This window comes from Strigops habroptila, chromosome 1 (genome assembly GCF_004027225.2).
Source record: "Strigops habroptila isolate Jane chromosome 1, bStrHab1.2.pri, whole genome shotgun sequence".
NCBI lineage: Eukaryota > Metazoa > Chordata > Aves > Psittaciformes > Psittacidae > Strigops > Strigops habroptila.
This window is the reverse complement of record NC_044277.2, coordinates 33,764,451-33,788,060: the sequence shown is the minus strand read 5'-3', so window position 1 is coordinate 33,788,060 and position 23,610 is coordinate 33,764,451. Positions and strand designations below refer to the sequence as shown.

The following is a 23,610-nucleotide window of genomic DNA, read 5'->3' as shown; positions in this document are numbered from 1 at the left end:
CTCCAGTGTGGCCTGTGACACTGGCTGTTCCATAAAAACTATGTATCTTCACTGATTTCTGGCCCCAGCAGTCATTCATATGTCTATGTATACACAAAAGTAGAAATATACATCCGTCTGATGTGTTTCATTTCCCTGAAAATATGCAATAACATAAGTATGACAAGGAGAGCTCCAAGGAAGGGGCAAGATACTATTAAGAAAACTGTCAGTAATTAAGAGAAGTTGTAAGGATACAGCAGTTCCACATCTCTGTCAGTGGAAAGCTGGAAGCATCCCTGGGGCTCTGTTCAAATGACTGAATTTTTTACTGACCAGGGTGAGAAAAAGTTATCAGCATAATGAAAGCTGCACATTCCTGAGATCATCTGACCTCTGAGACAGACTCAGATGGTGTCCTAAAGCTCAGAAGAAAAAGTAGGCTGGGGAATCCCTTCGTTTCTTACGCTTCCCAAGTAATATCTGAGAAATGCAAACCAATTCACTATTTTTCTTGGGAAAAGCTAGCACAATAATTCATGAAAATCTGTTGAACATTCAACTTCCATCTTCTTCCCCTGAGTAGTAAGAATTAAAGTCAGAAATAAGCATTTAGTGGGAACAACCCCTCCACAAGAAAGCAAATGGGAACACTTATTGATAGTTTTCCCAGCTACTCTGTCAGGGAATTTCCCAGCTATTACTGCACAGGGAAGCGTATTTTTGCAGTAACCAAAGTTTCACCCATAGCTCCATCATAGAATCATAGAATGGTTTGGGTTGGAAGGGACCTTAAAGCTCATGTAGTTCCAACCCCTGCCACAGGCAGGGACATCTTCCACTAGACCAGGTTGATCAAAGCCCTATCCAACCTGGCCTTGAACACTGCCAGGGATGGGGCAGCCACAACTTCTTGAGGCAACCTTTTCCAGTGTCTCACCACCCTCACAGTAAAGAACTTTCTCCTAATATCTAATCTAAATCTACCCTCTTTCTGTTTAAAGCCATTCCTCCTTGTCCTACCATTATATGCCCTTGTAAGAAGTAAACATATGCCACCAATGCATATTTCAGTTCTTCTTCCATTCACACTGATGCTATTATGTAGGAATTCCACTAGATCTACAGTATCTGCCTTCAGAAGACATATTACAACTATCCTCCCACCACAAACATCTTCAGCCTTTTGTATTTAAGGGAACAAAAGTGGTACCATTATTACAAAACTAGCACCTTCTTCTCTCCTTATTAAATATAGTAAATGGTTCTAGACAAACTAATTATTTATTTTATTTTGTTTGCACTTACAGGCCATTACGTCTTTTTCTCAGCAGCCTTATCAGCTCGTTCTTAGAATGAGTTACCCGTTTCTTTTTACTCATAATATATTTTTTCTGGAAATCTACCACCTACTACCATGTTTGCTCTCTGCTCTCCCCTATGTCTTCATTAGAAACTACATTCTATACCTCAAAGATCTGTACAGGCTCTGCAGCTCCATATTGTCCATGACCTGTGCTCCAGAGCAGACGCAAAATCCAGAGTTAGGACCTAGACAGACAATACTAAGGCAATCTACAAAAAATCTCACAGGCCGAAATGAAAGTCACTACGCAGTATCTAGTACACAGTACTAAAATCACGAGGATGTACCCCCAAGCTCAGTCTCCCTAGGGATTATGGGTCTGTCTAGGACAGGTTAAGTTCTGCGATTTTCTGGGGATTCAGAAAGTAAAATCTTCTCCCAAGTTAGAAGAAATGAGGAGGAACCAACTTTTAGAAGCTGTGGTTAGATAATCTGCTGCCCTGCTCTTCCATAATACTACATACCGACTACAACAGCCAGAAAACAGCTCCCTCTTCGCGGAAGAATTTCAAGCCTCTATTTTTCATCATGCAGGACAGCCTCCTAGGTGGTAGGCTATCTGCTTGCGAAACCTGGATGTTCATGACATTAAGAGGGCAAGGTTAACTCTTGCAGTGCAGTGGGAATCTTTAGGTGTGTAGACCATACCACTAAATTCACAGGTAAGTTCTTTAAACATTGTCTTAAGAGGTTTGAATCTCTTAGGCTGAGAAGGGTAGCAAACCTGTACCTCCCATTCTCAGCACTGATTCTAACAAGTCGAGTCAAAGAGATAAGCACCCTCCAGCTTCCTCATGTCTCTTAAAAAGAAAGCAGCTTCCTTTTTGAAGCTATGTTCTTTTTTTTGTATAAGCGAATTCATATTCAAGATCTATGAATACTAGTAGATTAAGATGTCTGGACGATTTAGGTACCTCTACAAATTTAATGTGGCATAAGCAAGGAACTAAAACCACATTTTTCAGAAGAAAGTACCTCTGGGCACATGTGGTACCTAAGAGCAGGCACCTAGGAAACTTTGAAGTGAGAAGGGGAAAACCTCATGAATTTAGATTGAATTGATAGGTGAATTTTAGACATACATACAAACATCTGTGGGCCAGGAGCAGCTACACTGCGTATAGTGCTTTTTAGGTTCTGTCCTAACTCCCTCCATGGACATTAATTTATCAACCTCAAAATTTCTTGGTTATTCGTTACTACTAATAGTTTTATAATATTAAAAAAAATCCATAACATTAATATTTTAACAAGATAACCTAGGTACTTTTAAAGTTGTTCCAGAACTACACAGATAGCTTCTCAGACCAGAAAATACAACTCCCAAACTTGAAGTCTGAATTTTTCCAGGACACGTGACAATTCAAAACTGAAGCCACTATGACCAGAACAACAAGTCAGAGGCTCAAAGTTTTACTCCAATAAACCTCCCCTATAGGGAACTACCTTAGATTAGAAAGCAGCATTCATCCTGCTCCTCTGATCTTTTTATACATCTCTGCAGGAATTTCCAGAAAAAAAACCCCAAAGATAAAGAAATTGCACAGTTCAGTACATTTAGTGTTTTAGAAGAAATGGAAATAAAGTATCAGCTCTACCATATGTCTTCTGAAACAAGTTGGTAAGGCTTATTAGCATGGTAAAGAATAGGAAAAGGATTAACCAAATTGGGAATTAGTAAAAACAAAACGAGCAGTAATCACTGCATTGAGGAGAGACAGACAGAGACATATGTTTGTTAATGAAAAAAATAGCATCATGATATGTCAGATGCTGAACTAAACCAATTTTTATTTGAAAGAAAATGTCTTACAAAGCTGAATTTGAATGCATGTCTTGCAGAACGAAGTGTCATGCAAGTCCAGGCACTCCCTTTTTCATTGTGTAAGTTGTCTGGGAGCTGTACTGCGCTCCAAAATACAAATGTAATATCCCAGTGTGGGATTAGTATTTTGCCTTCAATGCTGGTAGCAGATTTTTCAAGATATATTAAGTTTTTATTCCATTTATCCTACAAAAAACCCCCTACAACAATAACTAAGAGCCGAATTTCTAATGCCGACTCAGATGACCCTCAAGCTCCAATTCCACTGGGCATCAATGAGGAGCAATGGAGCAATGGAAAGATAAATACACCCACCATGGGGTTTTCGTATAAGGAAAGAGATAATTAGAGAAGCAGAATTACTATTATTAAAAATACCTAAAGAACTAATTTTAGGCTCCAACAGATGACCTGTACCAACAGGACATCTCAGGTAAGTAAATACTTTCTTTGTATTTACATTTAACACTGTAAGTGCATTATATTGCTTTCTCCATTTTGCTATCAGAAGTCTAAGCATTCAAAATACTTGTAGACAAAATCACTGTCTAATTTTTTCCAATCATTAAATATAAATCACAAACACTGAAATATTAAATCAATAAACTCTTCGACACTATATGTTTTGCAATTATAGTCATTGAGGCCTAACCAGTTTCTACCAGATGTCGGGATACTGAAACAATAGAGCCTGAAAGAGGCTTAAATTCATTTTTTCTTGTTATCAGTAATAAAACAATAGTTTCTGCTCTCGTTGTGACAGCACATCCTCCTTCACATCCTCTACCAGCAACCTCTCAGAGTTAGAGTACACAGACTTAACCTAATTATAAAGCAATAGTAAACATTCATCTTTCAAAGGGAAAAAAATAAAACAATGCAAACCCAAAAATAAAACACATGGGAGAAAAAAAATAAAAGCAGAGTCCCCATGAAGGAGGAGAGAGAAAAAAAATCTAGCACAGATCCGTTGCATGAATTTGTAACATCTCTGCTCCTCAAATACCACAAAGGAACATGGGCATGCAGAGTAAACGTCCCAGCACTGATCCTCAGCATCAGTGAAAGCAGCTAATCATCCAGAGTCAATGCAGAAGAAGATAATGTGCATTTTATCTCTTATCGGGGCAGGCCATCTTCCAAACAAGGCCTGTTAAACTGTCAGATTTATTATAAGCCTAACAAATGCAGTTAAAGAATAAATGAGGATTATACCTTCAAAGCTGCTATTTCGATCTGAAAAGTAGCAAACAAAAGGTAAAGTACCATATAGCAGACAATCAGGTAGCAATACTATACTATCAACCTTCCAGCACACCAATACCTGCATTTAGTGTAGACTCAGCTGATAAATATAGAAGTGATTTATTAAGGTCACTGTTTTATGGAGTAGCAAACAGTAAAAATACGATTTACTGCCCAAAAATATTATAAGTCAATGAAAAGTTTGGCAAAAATTTTCTCTAATAACCCAATTTAAAAATACAAACAGCTCATATCCCTGTGGTTAATTATAAACTAAACATGCAGCCATTATAATTCATACTCTTTTCCTGTGAAGTTCTCATGATTAGAAGCTTTCAGTCGCAGTTTCGAAATTACTGATGTACATCATATAGCATTAATTCTGGTAGAAGCCAGAGGAAAGTTGGAAGTCACATGCAGCTTCTGATTCTTCACATTTTTTCCTGCTCATGAACTCTTTTTTTCACTGGCTCCACTTCTGAATTGGAAAATATTTAATATTGATATACACTGCAATCTTTAATCCTTTTGAAGAAGGCAATATTTGCTAGCCACTTTCCCAGGCCTCAGAAGGAAATCGCTGTCAGAGGCAAGATAAGATGCTAGATCAGAAACTGGAATCACTGGAGCCTAGGGCCAACCTTTCATTGTTCAGCTGCAGCAGTTCAGAAGGAAGGATTGCTTTGTCTCCCAGCACTTTTCATTGTGGACACATCAGACTCCCAATCAGCTAATTGAGCCCACCCACCCTACACACCACACTGCTATTGGAAAAGCTCAGCCTCGTCACGTGCAAACTTTCTCTTGTGTATTTCAACAAATCCAGAGAGAAATGGAAGAGGGTTTGGAAAGGAGTGAAAAAAAATAGAGGTGAAGATCAAGGGAAATGAAAGGAGCAGGAAAAGAAGGCTGTGTCTGGTAAAATTAAATTAAGGCAAGAGATCCACTGCAAAAAAGTTTGTCAGGAAAGAAAGTTAAAGACGTAGTAAACCATTCTCCTGCTTCCCTCGCATACATAAGCCACATGTTCTACAACTGACTTACTATAGCCATTCTTCATCACCAAACACCTGGAATTGGAATATACCACAACCAACCAATCTGTCAAAATAACAAGATGTCCAATACCTTGGTTGGTGATGGTAACCTCATATTACAAATATAAATTAATTTCTTCAAGGATACGCTTTTTTCCTGAAACAGCACTACCACTTTCACTATCGATGAAACTGCCTCAAATCTTTGCCACCCTACAACAGTCATTTAGTATAAAGCGAAAATAGAAAACAGAGTTTCTATGAGGAAGGTGATAGCAGCAAGCTGAAAAACTCTAGTCTCCTTTAAAGGACTTGTACTAAAACCTGATGTGCACCTGTAGCCTATTCTAGCTGAAAGTAACACTTGTTACTTAGAAGATACAATTCCATTTGAAAGAGAGCCTACTACAGGTAACATTTGAAGGAGATTCATGGTAATATTTACTAAATTCTACTTTATTCTTAGACTCCACAAACTAGAACTAAGAATAAGAAAATAATTTATTAGCAGATGCCATTGAGCCCATGTATAAAAGAACAGAAAACTGGCTCCAACACCTACTACTCACATTTTTGCTCAATCTACAAAGCCATAACAGACTATAAACAAATGCTTAAGCCAAAAGCTCCTTCCTCAACAATATCTTTTCCCTTACTCCTGTATAATGGCTTTAGAGTGGTGTATTAGACAGCAAGAAGATGACATATTCCATTTGCAGCCTGAAAGCCAATAATGCTCATGAATTTTTTACCTGAAAGACACTTCACGATGCCACCAGGAAGACCGTCTAATAAACACATTAGGCTGCAAATGGGCGGCAGCAGCTCTTTTAACACATGCTGTAACAATCAAAGATATGGCTAACATTAATGTTCAGTGTTACAGACTGGTATTTAATAAGACTTTAATATCTATCTAAATCTTGAAGGAGAAAGAGGTTTTTTTCTCAGCTACTCAAAACCACAGGTTTGAGAAGCCCCTGGTCCTGCTTGAGACTTTGCAAAACCCCCTCCAGGCTGACCCAGCAGTGTAAGATGGCTCCTACCTTCTGTATTCCCATAGGCAAAGGCTCTTAACATAGCCACTCACTCAGCTGCTTACGGATTAGGCTAAATCAGCCACCTCTAATATGCTCAGGAATAGCAAGACTAGGCTTTAAGAAGAAAACAGAGGAAAACTATCAGAGGAAGAAAGTACCTTTTTTTTTTTTTTTTTTTACTTAACAGGTATGCTCAATTCCCACTTTTAAAGAGGAAAAAGTCTGTTTTAATCAAAACACTGTCAAACAGGAGGCAGGTCGTATCCACTGCAAAAAATTGTTCAAGACTGTATCATAATTTCAGGTTTGGGATTATACCTCTCTCTTCTTATCAAGATTCTTAATATACAAAGACAAGAGAATTGCAGCTTAATACCACTAAGATCCCCTTAAAACACCAGACTAAAAACCAAAATACAATGCCAAAACATTATTTGTAAATATGCCAGTCACTCTCATGTCATTTTGTTTGTGGAGCATAGATACATTAGAAAAAAAAGAAAAAAAAAAAAGGAGAGAAATAAAAGTAATTCTAAAACCATTTAACCTTCTAGGTTACATTTGATAAGTATCAAATTATGGCTGCAAAACTATTAAGCCTGCAAGCATTTTCACTGGAAAAGGAGGAGCCCAAATTCCCTCAAAAAATGTTTATTTAATCTAGATTTTTTTTTTATAGTTCACAATTATTAACAATTTTACTTATGAGGCTGATTTAGAAGCCTAGTATTTCAAATCTACTGTGATTTAAAGTAAAACTTTGCAAATAGTGTAGCTAACAAATGAAGCAAATCTAACAACACAGAAAAGGGTAATATTAGAGGAAAATTTGTTCTTAAATGGCTTTTATTTCCAATTGATGATACTTCTGGAACAGTGAGTTAAGCATATTTTAACTCCTACTGAATCCTCTATGCCAATATCAGTTTCTAAACTTATTTGTCCATTAAAATTCCCACACCAATTTTCCCCTCCAGAAACCACCAAAGAGCATGGGGAAAACCAGACCAAAGAGAGAGGAAGGGTGAAACAACTGCTCTCACAAGCTTAAGGCACCATGGAAAAACTCAAATGCAGGAACATTTTCTAATCTCATATATAACTGGTACAATTGGATAGATTACTTAAAATACCAGTAATCTTATACAGTTCAGTGTGATTTTCAAGATGCCTATCTTAGCAGTGAGAAAAACATGACCAATCACGATAGATAAAGGCATTTACACATTTCTCTTGCATGGGCATGCCTATGTTAGGATTTAACTCCAGTTAACTGCCCGTCAAATACCAGTCTGGTTACTTTAGCTAAAATATATTCCATCAACAAAAACCTCATGAAACTGCATTCTGTAAGGGTAAAAAGTAAAAAGCAGAGGGTGAGTCAGAGAGAACAGCATCGTGTTTCTGCATCACTGTATCAGCTGTATACAGTAATAGTTATCAAACTATGGAGTTATCAAACCTATCGTATTTGAATTGAGTTCCATCACTTACCAATCTTGATTTCAATGACTTCACACACCTAGAGAGGAGTCGGTCTTCCTGGTCACAAGGATCAACTTAGCATCTCTACACGCATGGGTGCAATGTGATGTGCAACCAAGCCTGCACTGGAGCCTCAGCAAGAGATGCTTATGTTGCATGCCACCTTTCATAGCTCTAACCTGGTCATCAAAATAATATTCCTTCAGTCCTGGAGTAGATACTGTCACTGAAAACATATGATCTTACTAAAATATCTGCTGCAGTTCGGAAACCCCAGCTTTGTGTATCTTCTCTGGTGCCTCATTAAAAACTGAACTCATGTTTCTGACTTTCATATAGCTGCAGCACTAACAGGGTTTATTTTTCTCTTCTACGCAACCACCTATTACTAGGAAGCATGTTGAAACTTCAGGCCATTCTTTCAAATCATAGAATAGAATGCTAAGCATTGAATTAAAACTCTGACTTGCAGGAAACATACCTAAACATTATCTAAAGCATTTCTACATATTTTGACATTGTTATTGTGGCAAATGAATAACCTACTCCGCACATACCTGCAAGATCACTTAAATACTCCACACTTCCTTCTAAAATACTGAGATGCTCTCATAAGCATGCATTTTGTTTAACAGTGTATAACATTAAAGTTGCAATTTAAGACTCAAGAATTCAAGCTTCTTTGTTCCAGAAGGTTGCAAGTTGACAACAGACCAAAGTCAAACATACCTATATGCAAGTTAAATAAATGCTAGTACTCAGCTCCACAAATGGCCACAGTCATAGTAATGTTAACAGCTAGCTATGAGGGAAACTCAGCTACATGTTGAAATCCTCTGTCAGTCAGGGATGTGGCTGGTGCCTACATGAGGTTCAGAACCCTGCACCACTTCTTGAAATTGTACATCCAAGTCCTCCTCTTCAGCACGGTGCCTGGCTTACCCATCCTCTCTGCCTCTGAGATGCATTTATTGCATCTCTCCCAGAAAATTCCATGTTCTCCTCAGCCTAAGGTGGCTTGCCTCAGCCCTGGTCCCAGAGGGTGTCCCGCTGAGAAGGACATGGTCCCGGATGTTATGGGAGAGACCAGACGGGGTTTGGCCCTTATTCCTATCCCATGCTTGCATGAGCAAGTAGTTCCCTCAGCAGGTGCTTCCTGCTGATTCTGGTACCCCTGCCAGTATCATCCATTTATGCTGGAGCAGCAGTGTAAGAGTTGGGAAATGAAAAAAATTATATTACTCTTTTCTTATTAAAGTTTGAAGAACAACCAGTCTAGTACACGCTTTTTGAGAGAACACAGCTATATGCATAAAATATTATACTTGTATCATCTCCCAACATGCAGAATTACAGTTTTGTACTTAACGCAGATGTGTGTTAGATGTCTGTTAAACTCTCAGCAAAGCCATTGGGAGTACTAAGTCTGCACATTGTTACTAAGCACAAAGATCAAAACTAATAGAACAAATTATGTCAGAGCCACACACAAGTGTCTTGCAAACACTCATGAAGTACCATGAACCTGATAAAAATTCAATGTCCATAGTAGCCTGTACACCCTAATCAAATACATTCTTGATACGCCCATGAGATTTAAAACTGATCTGTGAATATAAATACCCATTACTAATTTCATGTTGGTCTTCATTCTACTTGCTTTTGTAAAATACTGCAACCAGCAGTAGGAAAAGATGGAAGCTTAATTGTCGTTTTAATGCATTTTAAAGGAAAACAACTGCCAAGGAATAAAACCTTGTCGACACAAGCTTTGCATCCACAAGTGCATGTGTGTATATACACATACACATACATAAATACAGACTACGACCAAATAAAACATATAGGAATGGCTGTATAAGTCAAATGAAAGACAGTTAGTGACTAGTCTGTCATGGAAGCTAATAGCAGATGCCTCAGGAAAAAGTACAAGGCAGATGCAGAATGATCCTTCTCCCTGGTATCTCCTCTCTTTATCTCTAACAATCAGTGGTTCAAGTTTAGCTGTGGTGTTGCTGTCCCTCCTCCTTCCTCTGAACCTATCTTCAGTTGTGCCTAATTCCTTCTTAAATCCATATATACCTTTGGCCTCCACAATGCTTACAAGTAACACCCTACAAGCTTTACCACAGCTCCTTTAAGAGCAGAAAGGACATTCAGGGAAAAATTGAGGAGTTCTAAAGGGATGTCAGGACTCAACTGAAATAAATCAGAATTTTATCACTGACTTCACTGAAACTCCAATTTTCCTCCTAGACTACAAGATGTCAAACTGTTACTTCTCTCTTTTCCAGGACATAAATCATTCCATGGGCCTGACGCAACTATGCTTGTATCCTGCAGCCCAAGGAAAACAAAGTTACTCTACTATTAAAGCTGAATGTTATCAGCCATTTTGTTTTCTTTGTAAAAATAAACTGAAATTAATGTGTTAATAATGAAAACATTTATGGTGAAGAAGACTCACATTTGCTAAGAAAGAATTAGCATATATTCCAAGTATTTTTAACTTTGAAATAAATATAACTACTAAAGAGGGGATGAAACACCCACTCCATTCATAGAAGGAGTTGACCAGAAGCCTGCAATACACTGCCCCAAAGTAAAAAATAACACAAATTTAAACTAGTTGGACTGAACACCTGGAAAAACTTCAGGAAAAGCAACAAAAATAATTTTATTACCATGCAGTTCTAATAGAAGCTTCTTCATGAGAATTCTTGTGTCAGATGGTTGCTCAATCACAACAGTGTATGCTATTGGGAATGGAAAATCAGAGCACTACAGTATCCTGATGAAGTTTCTTTGGGGACAGCATGCATGGGAGAAAAGGAAATGGGAACAGCAAAGAGGAGATTCAGGTACAGCACACGCTGCAAATTAAGTGCATTTATCATAAACTTTTGGTTTGATTCTTCATTTACAATTTTCATCAAATTCCTGTGATCTTCCTTACACTGATGTGTATCCTCACATCCCAACCAGCCCTTCCCAATCCATCACTGTACAACTCCAGTTATCAGAGAAACTACCCACAGGGTCAGCCACAGACTCCTGCGTGCTGAGAGTAGCCCACTTCTGAAAGACACAAGCTTTCAAATCAAACCTTCGGAGACTAAAGTTCTATCTGCTTATAATAAATAAATAAATAACAATTTTCAGTCCAATTCAGGCATCTTTCTAGGCCTGCCATAGGTGAAGGTAAGGAAGGTGAAGGTAAGGAAGTAAGAAAAGCTAAGGAGGAACGCAGGCAGTAAAACAACCCCACCAGGACTTCCTCTCAGGTACAATGATTATCAACTTACAGTCTTCTCATATAGTCAACTCTGATAGCTTGGCTTGTAGACCCACTCCTCACTCCCTCTTATTACAATTATGGGGCTATTCTATAGTATTTCTTCCATTTACTAATGAAGTAGATTCTGAGAATTAAGGTTTTCACACCTTTCCTCATTTTCTTCCCTGTTATTAGTCTAAGTGAATAAATAAAATGGCACTAAATAAAATGCAAAATCTAACCAGCCAGTTGACTTCCTAATGACATGTGTTATTAAATATCATGCTAAGAACTATTGAGTTAAATGAAAGATTTCAAAGTACTCATCTAGCTCAGACTTTCCAAGAAGGGTTTTTTTTCTTATACGATGGTATATTTTGTAATGCAATCACGTCTTCCCTCCTTGCACAAGAAATTTACCTTACTGACATAACAACAAAAAATTTATATGAAAAAAAGGAAAAAAAGCGCAACACCCTTTGAACATTACCAGTGTCATTTGTTGGCAGTAGCATACAGAATTTTGAAGAGTGGACAAACAACATGACTCTGCTCAAAGATAGTGCTTGAAGTTTCATACATGCTACATACCATACTTTTGCAAGAAAATAGTTACGAAAGAAAACACCCCAACTTGAGTTTTGTGAGCACATGGAGCCACCTGAAGAACACAGGCTGCAAAGGAGGTTGATTTTGTTCAAATCTCCCCCCTTAACACGTCCTAAAAGGCATCAGACAAATCATAATGACTTTACAAGCAGCAAAAATCTCTTTTTCTACAAAACATAGGTGCCAGCATTTCAGCAAGCACTAAGCAGCCTCCACTATCTTGTTAGATCTTCTGTAATGAAATAAAGGAAGAAAACACAAGCAGCAGAGAGGAAGTTTCATTGTTCTTGCGGCTTCGACATTTGGTGCCACAAACATGACAGGCTCTCAAGCCTCTACTCAATGGCACCGCCTGCCCCAGGCCTCTGTAGCAAAATGTAGGTATTCTGCAATTAAAATAATCAAACCTAGACAAAAGAGAACAAGCAAATAAATAGTGCTAACTTGTTTACGGTTCTGGCTCTGCCCTCACAGTATGAAATAAAGTCTCTTCAAACACATACTACATTAATTTGAAAAACAATAATATTTTCCTTCCCCCCCTCCTATCTCAAAGTAGCACAAGTTTTTCAAAGTCCTAAATAAAATAAGCTATGGCATTTCCTGTATGTATTTAGTTAATTATTAAATGGATTCTAAGCATGATAGTCACTACTGCTATTTCAATACAAATCCAGGAAAACACACTTTTAGCAAACTGACAGTGCACTGCAGTAATGATCCGTTTTATACATCTTCTCAATCCTGCCCTTAACTTTGGAGGCAAAATTCTAGCAAAGTGACAATGAGCACTCCTATGGAAATCCAAACACTTCATTTTATCTTTTTTTTGGTGGTCTGGGATTAGTATTATTCTGTGAGGTGAAGAGCAATGCTGGGCTTAATGCTGTGTACAACAGGAAAATAAAGCCATAACTTCCCGAGCAGAGGAGACAGCATACTACCTTCACTTACTACAAGTAACTATCCATAATCCTTTTTTAGGGGATATTATGATTTAATTAATCTGCAATATTAAATGTTGCCCTCCCAAGGTTAAAAGAAAGGTAAACATGCCAAGATATTTAATGACATCAGCATGCATAACCATGAGATAAATACGAGGTCTGAAGATTAACTGAATGTCATTCTGTTTACGGGATCACATACCTGTAAAGAAAGCTATTAAGATCGGGGAATAGAGAAAGTTATATAATGACTTCAAATGTTCCAGTGTGTTTTGTCTACTTAAGCTTTTGGTCAGAAAGAGAAATCTTTATTGCAAAAATGTCTCAGTTTGACTTACTCTGTACTTTTTTGTATGCACAGAAATTACTGAATATTTAATAGTAATTACTGCAATGAAAAAGACATTCTCAGGCTCCACCTCCTCTTGACAATGGGAAAATATAGATGGGTTTGTGTACTATTCTGGATGCCAGAAAACTTGCTTACAAAAATATTTCCTGTGCACTAAGATATATTTAGCCTCATAAACCCATAAAACTGTCACAGGCAACCACAACTACACCTGTAACCATTAAAAAGGGGGAAACTACAGAAACCGGAGAATCCAATTTACATCATTTCTTTGTATTTGTTGTTTAGAAACATTACCTTTAAACTCTCTTGCTCAAAAGAAATTAGCTCTTCCTCCCACTCCCCCAAACCAACAACCCCTTCTTCCCCCCCCCCAGCATCCAGACACCTAGATACACACACACGAGCACATGCAAAAAGAGAGCACTAACAATGAAGCCACGGCACTTCAGAAACACACCTTGTCGTCTTCCAGCCTTTGCAGTTGAAGGCAGATCTCACTAGTTTTTCTGTGTCTTCAGGTCAAGACGTAGATAAATTCCCCATCCATCACACTGGCTTTTTATTAAAAGCAGGGGGGTCGGGGGGGGGGGGGGGAGAAAATAATAAAAAAAAGGAGACGATTACCAGTAAATTTACAGCCTTAAAAATATCAGCTCTCCATTATCCCAAACCAGTGTTATGTCTTGATGTAAACCAAAGCACATGCTGAGTGAGGACGTGCGCACCAGCAGCTTATCATCTCTGTCATCTGCTTCTAATGACAGCTGACAAACTGGCCACGTTAATCCTTCCCTAACTGCTGATCAGAGAGATCCCCCTTTGACAATCCAGCATGGTGGAGTACTCGAAAATTCCTCCTGCTTCTGTTCTGTTGCTGCTTTAAAAAGCAGTTTCCTTTTCATTGAGATAATAGCCTTTTCTGCAGTCACGTGGTGCCCGGGCTACATTAGCAGAGCTTGATGATAATAGACAGAGTAACTCCCCTCCCTCCCTTCTGCCGATTTTCAGGGTACGACTCCAGGAGAAACCCAAATCTAGCACACTTGAAATCATTTTGCATCTTCCTCTATTGAGAAGCAAACTGTGCAGTCGGTGGAGAAGAGGAATATGTGTGCTCTCACTACTGCTTGCACCAAAACTAATTAACGAATACATTTTTAGGCTGTGCTTTCATTGGGGCACACACACTGGCCATAAACATGTCATATGAGACTAAACTGAATATTAAGCATGCTTAGTACTGAATATCTGGCGTGCTAGAATTACTCTTTTTCCCCAGAGTACTTTCGGGTTTTTTTTTTCTGTAATTTTAGTTCTGCTGCAATAAACACTCTTCTCTCAGCAACATCCTATGGTTCAACCCCTCCCAGCACCCAACTCTCCTGCAAATACAGTAAAAACACAAACAACAAATTACCTGCACCACAACCTCCAGTGAGACTGCCTTTTTAAAGTAACATCATTTATCTCGCTTTAACTCAGTATCCTGACAAACATCTTAAGCATTTTTTAAATACACTCCCTAGTGGGGAAACCTACCTAAGCTTCAGCTTCAGAGTTCCCATTCCTCCTGAGTGCCAAGCCCTGTTCAGAAGGCTTCCTGCTTCTAAAAGGCAAAGTATACGCACAAACATACTGCTCTGTCCTTCCTTCACTGAAGTATTCCACAGACTGAAAGCAGAACAAACCTTTCCCCTACTGCACTGGCACACCATTTCCCCATTACCTTGGCACATGGCGTAGCCTTCCACCTGACATTTCAGCGTTGGGCTTTGCGAACTGTTTAAGAAAGCTGCGGATGAAGCATTTTAAAATAATTTTCAAGCCCACGAAACAACTTTGTACCTACTCTTTTCCAATCTGATAAAGAAAAAGAATTATCTCCTTTTCTCCTTCTACTTCCATCTTTTCCCAGTACACCAGACCATTCTCCTTAAAAACAACATTGATTATAAACTCACAGTTTATCCAGACACTGAAAAAGTTAGTGTTAGAGACTGTGGGTTTACTAATAGGAAGATAAAGTGGAAATTGTGAGGAAACAGTGGCTGTCCTGTACACACCATCTTTGCCAATGTTGCCCCGTCACCATCTCTGTTTACTTCTCTCCCTAGGGACAGCTTTACTCTGGAAAGCGGCCCTGCTCAAGGCTCTGGGGGAATCCCTGCTCCAAGGCTACAATCAAAGCTGAGGCACAACCTTTCCGCAGCAGGGGAGCTGGAACGGAACAGGAACAGGGCCCCTTCTGCAGCACCACGAATCCGCTTTTCCACTTCTCGCTTTTCCATGCTTTAGAGAGAATCTCTGAGAAAGATCCTCAGTCCAGGAGGAAGTAATCTGGTTCCATAAGGACACCATGTAATACACTATATTCAGCAGAAAAACATACACACTACTTTTTTTTTTTTTTTGCCAGTCCCAAGTATGTCCTTCCATCTCAAAGCACCACACTATAGAGCAAAATGAATGTTATTCAGAGCTACATAGGACTTTAAGCCCAGTAGAACATGAACTGCTTTGCTATCTTTTTAATAAAACAAATTGTCACTTCTATTTTCTGTATTAATTCCTTAGCTGAAGGAAGGCGCATCAAGTGTAGTGTTTAAATTGGAAAATTATATAAATGTAGGAAAACCTATGAAGATTACAGAGAGCATCTCTGATATTCAAAAAAATATATTAATAGACAAACACCAGACAGAAAATGAGCTTTCACAAGGACACACACACACACACACACAAATTATGTCACTTGTGAAGTACAAATCTAAGGAAAACATAAAAAAATGGGAACATACCAGTCAGATACCATAGCTAGAACTGTACGGCTGATATTTACAGGAATCATAAGATGAGAAATGCAAAGACAACACAATATGGTGAGCACAAATACAGTAATTACACTGTTAGGGAAGGAATTATGTGTAAATAAAAAGAAGGTAACAGAAAAGGGTCCTTGTATATGAACTGAAATATGAACTGAAGACTGAAAGCAGTGAAAGTATACAGATGTTGTTAAGATGACTGCTTAGTGAAGAACAGAGTACAGATAAAGCAAATAGAGAAGAGGGAACATACTACTGCAGTGCACAGACTGATTCTACACAAAAAAGAAAAAAAGAAAGAAGAAATGAGTGAAAAAATATTCCTGGTAGAAATCATTAGTCTGAATATAAATAAGGAAATATGCAACTGCAAAGGTGGAAAGGCTATTTGGTTTTACCAGGCAGTGGATATAGGCTTCCGATGGTAATGACAGAACTGTTGCTTTCTTCTAAATAGAGTTTCAGAGCAATTGTACACAGAATTTGGGGATGAGCAGGTGACCTTTAAAACTAAATCTGACAATACAGATTTTTTTCTATTACAAACATCTTACACAGCAGAAGAGGTTCATCTAAGTTTTCTATAAGAAATATATTTCATTGATGCTTCCTATTGTTTGCCCAGCCACAGGTGGCTTTGCAGTAGGCAAGAGGGAAGCTGTACCTTCACTACAACATTCACAATCTGTATTTTAACATGATCAAATAACTGAAATTGATAAAGCAGAAAACTGCTTCCGCTGCATGCATTTCACAGTTCCCTGGAGTCTGTGTTTTATTCTTCTTTATTTTTTCTTAGGAAAGAGTGAACTGGGAAAAGATGAGGACATACCACACACACTATGGCGTTGTTTGCCCTTCTTCTAACATACCTGCACCTGAGGCAAGGACTGGTAAAGCAAGCCCTACACATCTTTTCAGTCTTTTTAATACCAAAACATGATTTTTCAGTCCCTTCCCTCACCCTTTATGCCATATCCAGGATGATCAAATTTCACCTTTATAATCCTTCAATCCTCTCAGTTTGAAGTACTCAAAGGGGTACCATAATTGCCGGCTATAGTGCCGGCCCTTGTTTACACTGCAGAAAAGCAAGACACTTCAAGATGTATTTGAAAGATTACAAAGCTGACTCACTAGGCTTTATTCAAGGCAAGAGGCCACTGACTTTTAGGAAAGCTGACTAGGCAGCCTTAAGCACTGCTTGTGAGAAAGACTGGAAAGGCAAAGCCCTACACCGGCACAGAGAGCAACAAGCAGAAACTACTAGGACTGACTGCCAAGAAGCACAACAAGGGTATTGCTGCTCAGGTCAGGAACAAAGACAGTACAATTATTTTTCATGTGTTACATTTCAATAAATGTAGAAGCACGCATAGCATACAGTTTTGAAATATTAGGTCAGTTTTTAAAAATTCCTCTATCTGAACACTAACAAAACTGTTTGGGTTTTCAAATCAAAACTGGAAACCTGTTGACATTTTACCAGTTCAGGAATTCCTAACTGACCACTACTTGAAAACCAAGCAGATTATTGTTTTTCTTTCACCAGTTGAGGAAAAACAAATACAATAGGTAGGTAAGTACATAAAAGTAGATAATTCTTGGTTTTCTGACCTTTGCATCTTCTCTTGAGGGACACAAGAATCGTACCAAATATACTTTCACTGGAATTTGAAGGACTGGGCATTTCTCACAATCAGTCTCTGTATTAACAATACATTTACCTACAGTGCTAAGTACCTTGTGATTTCTGTCCATCGAGGGCAATGAAAACATTCCCCCTCCTTTCTCAATATCTCAAGATTTTACGGCTGACTTCTCCTCGTAGTATGAAAACGTCCATGCTTCTTGAATACAGTTTACCAAGGCTCTCATAACTTTATAAGCATGCACCCAGCCACCCACTTGAAGTATTCTGTGTGCAAGTTTCTGCAATATCTAACTGGAGAATTCAATACTGCGGTTTGTGCTATATATAACAATTAAGTTCTGTAAGGGCATGTCCATTGACAATTGAGCTCTTTTTTTCTTTTTTTCTTTTTTTTTTTTTTTAATACAGGTTTGATGACTATGGTTAACTGAGATTTTCGAGTAATGGTTGTTTGGGATTCCTTCCTTTTTTTTTCTTTTTTAAATTTCTACCGCTTCACTCCCTTACCTTTAATGAAGAAGGCAGATGAGAAAAGAAAAACGAGTTCTTTCAGTGCAATCTGGAAATGGTCACCTCCTGGCTCAACTCTTTTTCCTCTTGCAAACTAAAAAAGGGTCAGATCCCCTGCTCAGAGTCTCTGCCTCGGGGTGCTTGGTAGTGCTCTCTACGGGTTACACACAGCAAGGTGCTCTCTGGTGGAGATGGGCCTCAATCCACAGAAAGACAAGTTCAAGACAGTGTATTACTTCCATCCGCACTGATAGCACACGGGAGGAACTCAGCACAGGAAGCTGAGCAACCAGAGAAAACCAGAATGGAAATACTACAGCATAGAAATAAATGCTGTATTAACAAAACACATTACATAAATGTAGTAAGATCTAGTGCTACCATCCATTTTTAACAGAATGTAGCTAAACTATGAAAAGTGCAGGATTTCCCCCTCTCCCCCAAGAAATTACTTTCAGCTCTACAGAATGTGCCTTTCAGTGAATATATTTTTAAAATCAGCTCAAACTCATTATTTCACCTCATCCCAGAATAGACAAACTTACATGGGAAAAGACTTCTGGTAATAAAAGGTTCTCAAAATCTGCAGACCAACAGCTGGCAAGATTCAATGGCTGAGATTTAAATTAGACAGAAGTCAGACTAGAAAATGTTTATTATTAATAGCAAAACAAAATCATACTAATTCATACAAGGATAAGGTAGGTTTTCTCTCATGTAGTCTCAGCTAGAAACAAATATACTTCTAAATGACAGCATATGACTCAATCAAGGTGGAGGATTAAGGAAGAAATCATTTGGTGAAATTTCATGGTCTCTAGTAACCAGGGAGGGCAGCACAGTATAACGCTCCATCTGGCCATAACAGCAACGCTGTGTGAACTCAGCAAGATTTGATAAGTTGCCTGTGGTTTTCCTTGAAACAGAAAGTTGCTGTTGTGTTTAATGCAAGTAGGACCTCTACCTTTAGTTTAGAATACAGCGAATTACCATACCTGGTGACGAATACGTGGGTCTATGCTCCTGGACTTCTCTCTGAAGAGAAAGCTAACATTTTCCAGTAAGTCATAAAAGTCTCATGTCTCGTTTATGTTCAGTAGTCGTCTTCTAACTGTGGCTTGCAGACATTGCTGTACATTTGAATAGTCACTTCCCATGAGGAAACACAGAGACTGTATCTTGCAGACCCTGAAATTCTGGGGTTTCACATGCCTCCAAGAGACCTCACTAAAGAAGGAAGATGCTACCCATTACAACTAGCTTCACATGGGAGAACTGAAACACAGGGACAGTTGCTCTTTACAAATTTGAGAATAAATAATAAGCTAATTTAATGCTACATCATCCACTCTAGCCAAATCTTACTAACATGTCAAACAGTGCTACATCAGTGGAAATGCTGAACAGTAAACAGTGATGAAGGTAAACATTGATGAACAGTAAACACGGAGGACTGACCTCTTGCTTTAACCGTTCGGAATTTAGTGCACAGTAAAGAAGGGTCATGCCCCAGATTTTGGTATTATTAAACATTTATAATATCAGTGGATGATACAAAGTACAGGAGAGAAACTAAAGAAAGTTATCTTTTCTACTGAGAGTTCTAAAGTGTTCTGGTGATAATTTCTATCAGTATCAGGCAGAACCATGAAAAAATCCCTGTTTAACTGAGCCTGAGCACAAATATTCCTGGAAAACTACAAGGGCTATCAAGAGATAACACTATTTGACGAGGCAGAGACTGCAGCCTACCAAGTAAAACAAAAGTGAAAGAAATAGTAGCAGCAGCTGGAATTCATTTGATTTACTATAAAATAATTAAATACTCTGATATGAAATAAAAATCAACTTTAGGACAATTGGTGTGTGCTCCTTTTTATAATGAGGTTGATGCAACGAAATTGAGATTTAACTGAAGCATTGTGAAAATCAAAAACTTAAAATTTCACTTGGTGAGGGTAAAAGATAAAAAAACCCCTTTGTGCTAGTACAATGGCAATCACTGAATGTAAAGTATTAAGGAATATTTAAACCAATGACAGTTATTTGTTCAACATAAACCAGACCTGTTCACTTCTCATCCAACTAAAGTGCAGGTTTGCTACTAGGGCCAGTAATAACAAATGACAGCTCTAAAACATGGAAGACAATACTCAATTCATCTAAATAAAGAAAAAGCAAAATTTAGGTATACAGGTAATTATTTGCAGCAGAAACAATACGTAACATTCTAACAGAAACCTAATTCTGAGCAGAAGTGCTACACAATCTCAAATTACCCCCAGTGCGGTTAGCCTTGAATATTAAAGTCTGTGATAAAAGAGGAAACATGTCAGGACTGGGTCTATTGCTAACTCTTAAGAGAAAACTTCAACACACTAAATTCCAAAACAGAAATCTATGTTTCAACTTCACTTTGTTACAGGTTTTCCCTAAAATGAACTGCAAAGTAGGTACATTTGTATAACTGAAGGGAAATGTTCAGAAAGAGCAGACAGCTCAATAATTTTAATCTGAAATATTTAGAACATATAGTAAATCCTGTCCCATCCTGAGAATTTCTACACACACATATATTGATGTTATATTGTACATCAATATTAAAAGTTAAAGTCAGACACAATCTTAGTAAACAGATGGCAGACACTTTACAATTGCTACCAACTGAAAGGTCTTCCCTCAGCATAAAATTAGTGGCCCGTACCATGTTTACACATTTTGAATTTTCCACAAAAGCAATCTCAAAAGCATTAACTCAATCTAACAAAAATATCAATATGGACTGTGCTTGAGCATGTTGTACTGAAGCACAAGATGATATAAGGTCACTTACATGGGGAGAAAAGTCAAGTTTGGAAGAACGCACTGCCATGCTTTGCTTTTGGCAAGGAGACCCCCATCTTTATCTTTCAGACACACGGTTGTCATGACTCTCTCATCTTGAACTGCAGTACTTCACAGTTCACAGGACTATTTCTTAAAACCCTTAGCAAATCACCCTTAATATGAGATTTATGAGTTATTTAGATTTTTACAAATTGCCTGCCTAGGTTCTTAAGAACCCACATTTTCTAAGCTGCAAGTTAATAATGTAATAATACTAACATTGTATAAGCCATTTACCTTGAGTGAAGAGGGTATCCTTCTGAGATCAGCCAAGTCCTGAAATTAACTGTCCTTTCTCCTGTGAAATTACTTTCCCAAAACTAGAGAAAATAAGCAGGGCATGCAACACATCAAGACAAAAAAGCCTCACAGAGAACATTTAACAGCAGCATAGCAAAAGAAGACAGAGATGATCTGTGAAATAACCTGGTCAAAGTCATATACAGCTTTCAAAATCAGAAAGTCAACCACAAGACAACAGACAGCCAAAGCAACCGTGGGAGAACTGATGTGCTCTGTGCCTCTGCACCACCACCTGAGAAGCAGGACACCCCACAGGGCAACCTTCAGGACCAAGTGTACGGCCACTACTGTTGTCCAAACGGAATCCAGCCAGCCTTAATTGCTGAACAACATTTCAAGACCATCTCGTGGTTTTGTTCTAGGACACGCATTTTTATCAGCTGATTTAGATATGACCCTGCGGTGCTAATTCTGACTGCTAAGGCCATGTATGGCCCTGGACACTGAAGGCTGATTTTCTCTTTAATGCATATGATGGGAGTTGTGGGTTTGGAATGCTGTTGTTTTGGAACATCTACCCAGACATTCTGATAGCCACTCAGATTTTGGAAATTCCTTCTAACTTAGCTCAGCAGAGCCAAGGTTCAGGGACAGTCACTTGTTCTCCCAGGCAACAGCTTACCAGGGGAGGATACAATAAAATTTAAGTGAACAAAAGCCATTAATTAGTATTAAAAGGAGTTTTGCTTTCAAACTGGATTCTCTTGATGAGCATGTTTGACGCTGCAAGTGTTTGCTGATGTTACTGTTCAAAGAAAATCAAGGTATCGGGGGCAGCTGAAGGATGGTTTTTTCTTGAAAGGCCTTTGAAAAAACAACCCCTTTTTCATTCTTTTAATCTTACATGGGAGTGGGTGCAACATACAGTGATGACCATCCAGAAATGTAAGCCCTTCCAGATCAGTAGGTAGATACATCTAAAGTAAAAGAAATTTTAAAAAGCATGGAAAGAAGCCAACAAAGGATGGCAAATCTATGTCCCTATTAGCCACGAGAGATGCAATTTCTTAAATTACCTGCTGCCTGGAGACTCTGGATTTAACACAATTCTGAATATGCTAGCTGTACATACTATCTATAGGCATGTACTAATTGGCACTGAGGAGGGGTATACGTGAGAACACTTTTTGAGAGAAGCAACAGGGGAGAGCCCCCAGTGGAAGTAATGAGTGATGCATTGGGGACTAAGAGGATCACTTAAAATGCCTCAATTTTAGAAAACCAGGCAATACAAGAGAGATTACAGCTCCTGGCTGCAGTGTTGTTCTTCTCTACTAAAGCAGGGTTTTAAAAAAAACTTCTGTGATGGCAATATTATTTTATGAGTTTGAATATTTCATAATACAAGGGATAAAAGCAGCAAAGGGAATATTGAGACAGTTATACCCCCACATAACACTGACACTAATATTTGTATTTGCAATGGAGATTACTGAGAAGGATAAGGAGAAAGAAGAAGAAGTGATAAAGTACCTATTTAGGTTTTAAGTACTTAGGAAGCTTCCATGACACAGGGTCCCTGCAATCTTTAATACATCTCACTCACTTAATATCTATGCTATATGTAAGTTTGTATAGATGAATTACCTTTATCAATATTTAGCCTTCAGTACCTCAGCCACTGTCAGTGTTGAAGCAGCGGGCAGATAAGAAAAATCAGAGCAGCAAGGTCCTCAGACTCTAAAGCTGTGAAAAGTGCTAGATGAAAGTATCAAATAAATACAAAGAACAAGCAAAATGATGCCTAAAGCATAATGGAAGAGAACCAAGATGGAAGGCAACATGAAGGGAAATATTTCCAAGCAGATGGCTCCTTTTAACCAGACAATTTACTATGGCCTTAAACTACAGTTCTCTAAACCAACTGTATTAAGACATGTAGAAGTAATTTTTCTTTGAACAATTTTCTCAAGAATATCTTACTTGGGCATAGTACTGCTTCCCTTTTCCATCACAATTTTCTTTCCTGTAACATCTCCCCAGTCTTTCCAACCAGATGTGACTTCAGCTGTAAAACTGCACTTCACCCAACAGTGCAGTAGAGAACCAAAGTTATCCAGGAGTTTATTATCCCCAAGGGAGTTTTAAAATCTGTGCAAGAACCGTTTTGCCTCTATTGTCAGTACTAGAAAGTCTGGGCCTATCCCAAATAGTTAAAGGCTCTTTTGGATTTAGCTGCATATAATTCTGACCTAATATCTGGACTTGGATTAAAGGCCAAGCACTTCAAATTTATGCTAATGTAATGGATTTCAATGCTTGATAAT

At 38.3% G+C, this 23,610-nt stretch overlaps 1 protein-coding gene across 9 annotated transcripts in view; it reads right to left on the bottom strand.

Annotated features, from left to right (window-relative positions):
• NCOA2 (nuclear receptor coactivator 2) overlaps positions 1-23,610 on the bottom strand; it is a 192,703-nt gene that overhangs the window by 79,805 nt on the left and 89,288 nt on the right. For 5 of the 9 annotated variants that reach the window (XM_030475117.1, XM_030474974.1, XM_030475280.1 and 2 more), the window contains one exon: positions 13,623-13,720. The exons of 1 other annotated variant lie outside the window; for it this stretch is intronic. The gene's annotated coding sequence lies outside the window, so the exon portion shown is untranslated. Of the gene's footprint in view, positions 1-8,919; positions 9,253-10,661; positions 10,684-13,622; positions 13,721-13,789; positions 14,821-23,610 lie in introns of those variants that run through there. 3 more of the 9 variants (XM_030475570.1, XM_030475517.1, XM_030475446.1) reach the window with 3 other exon arrangements.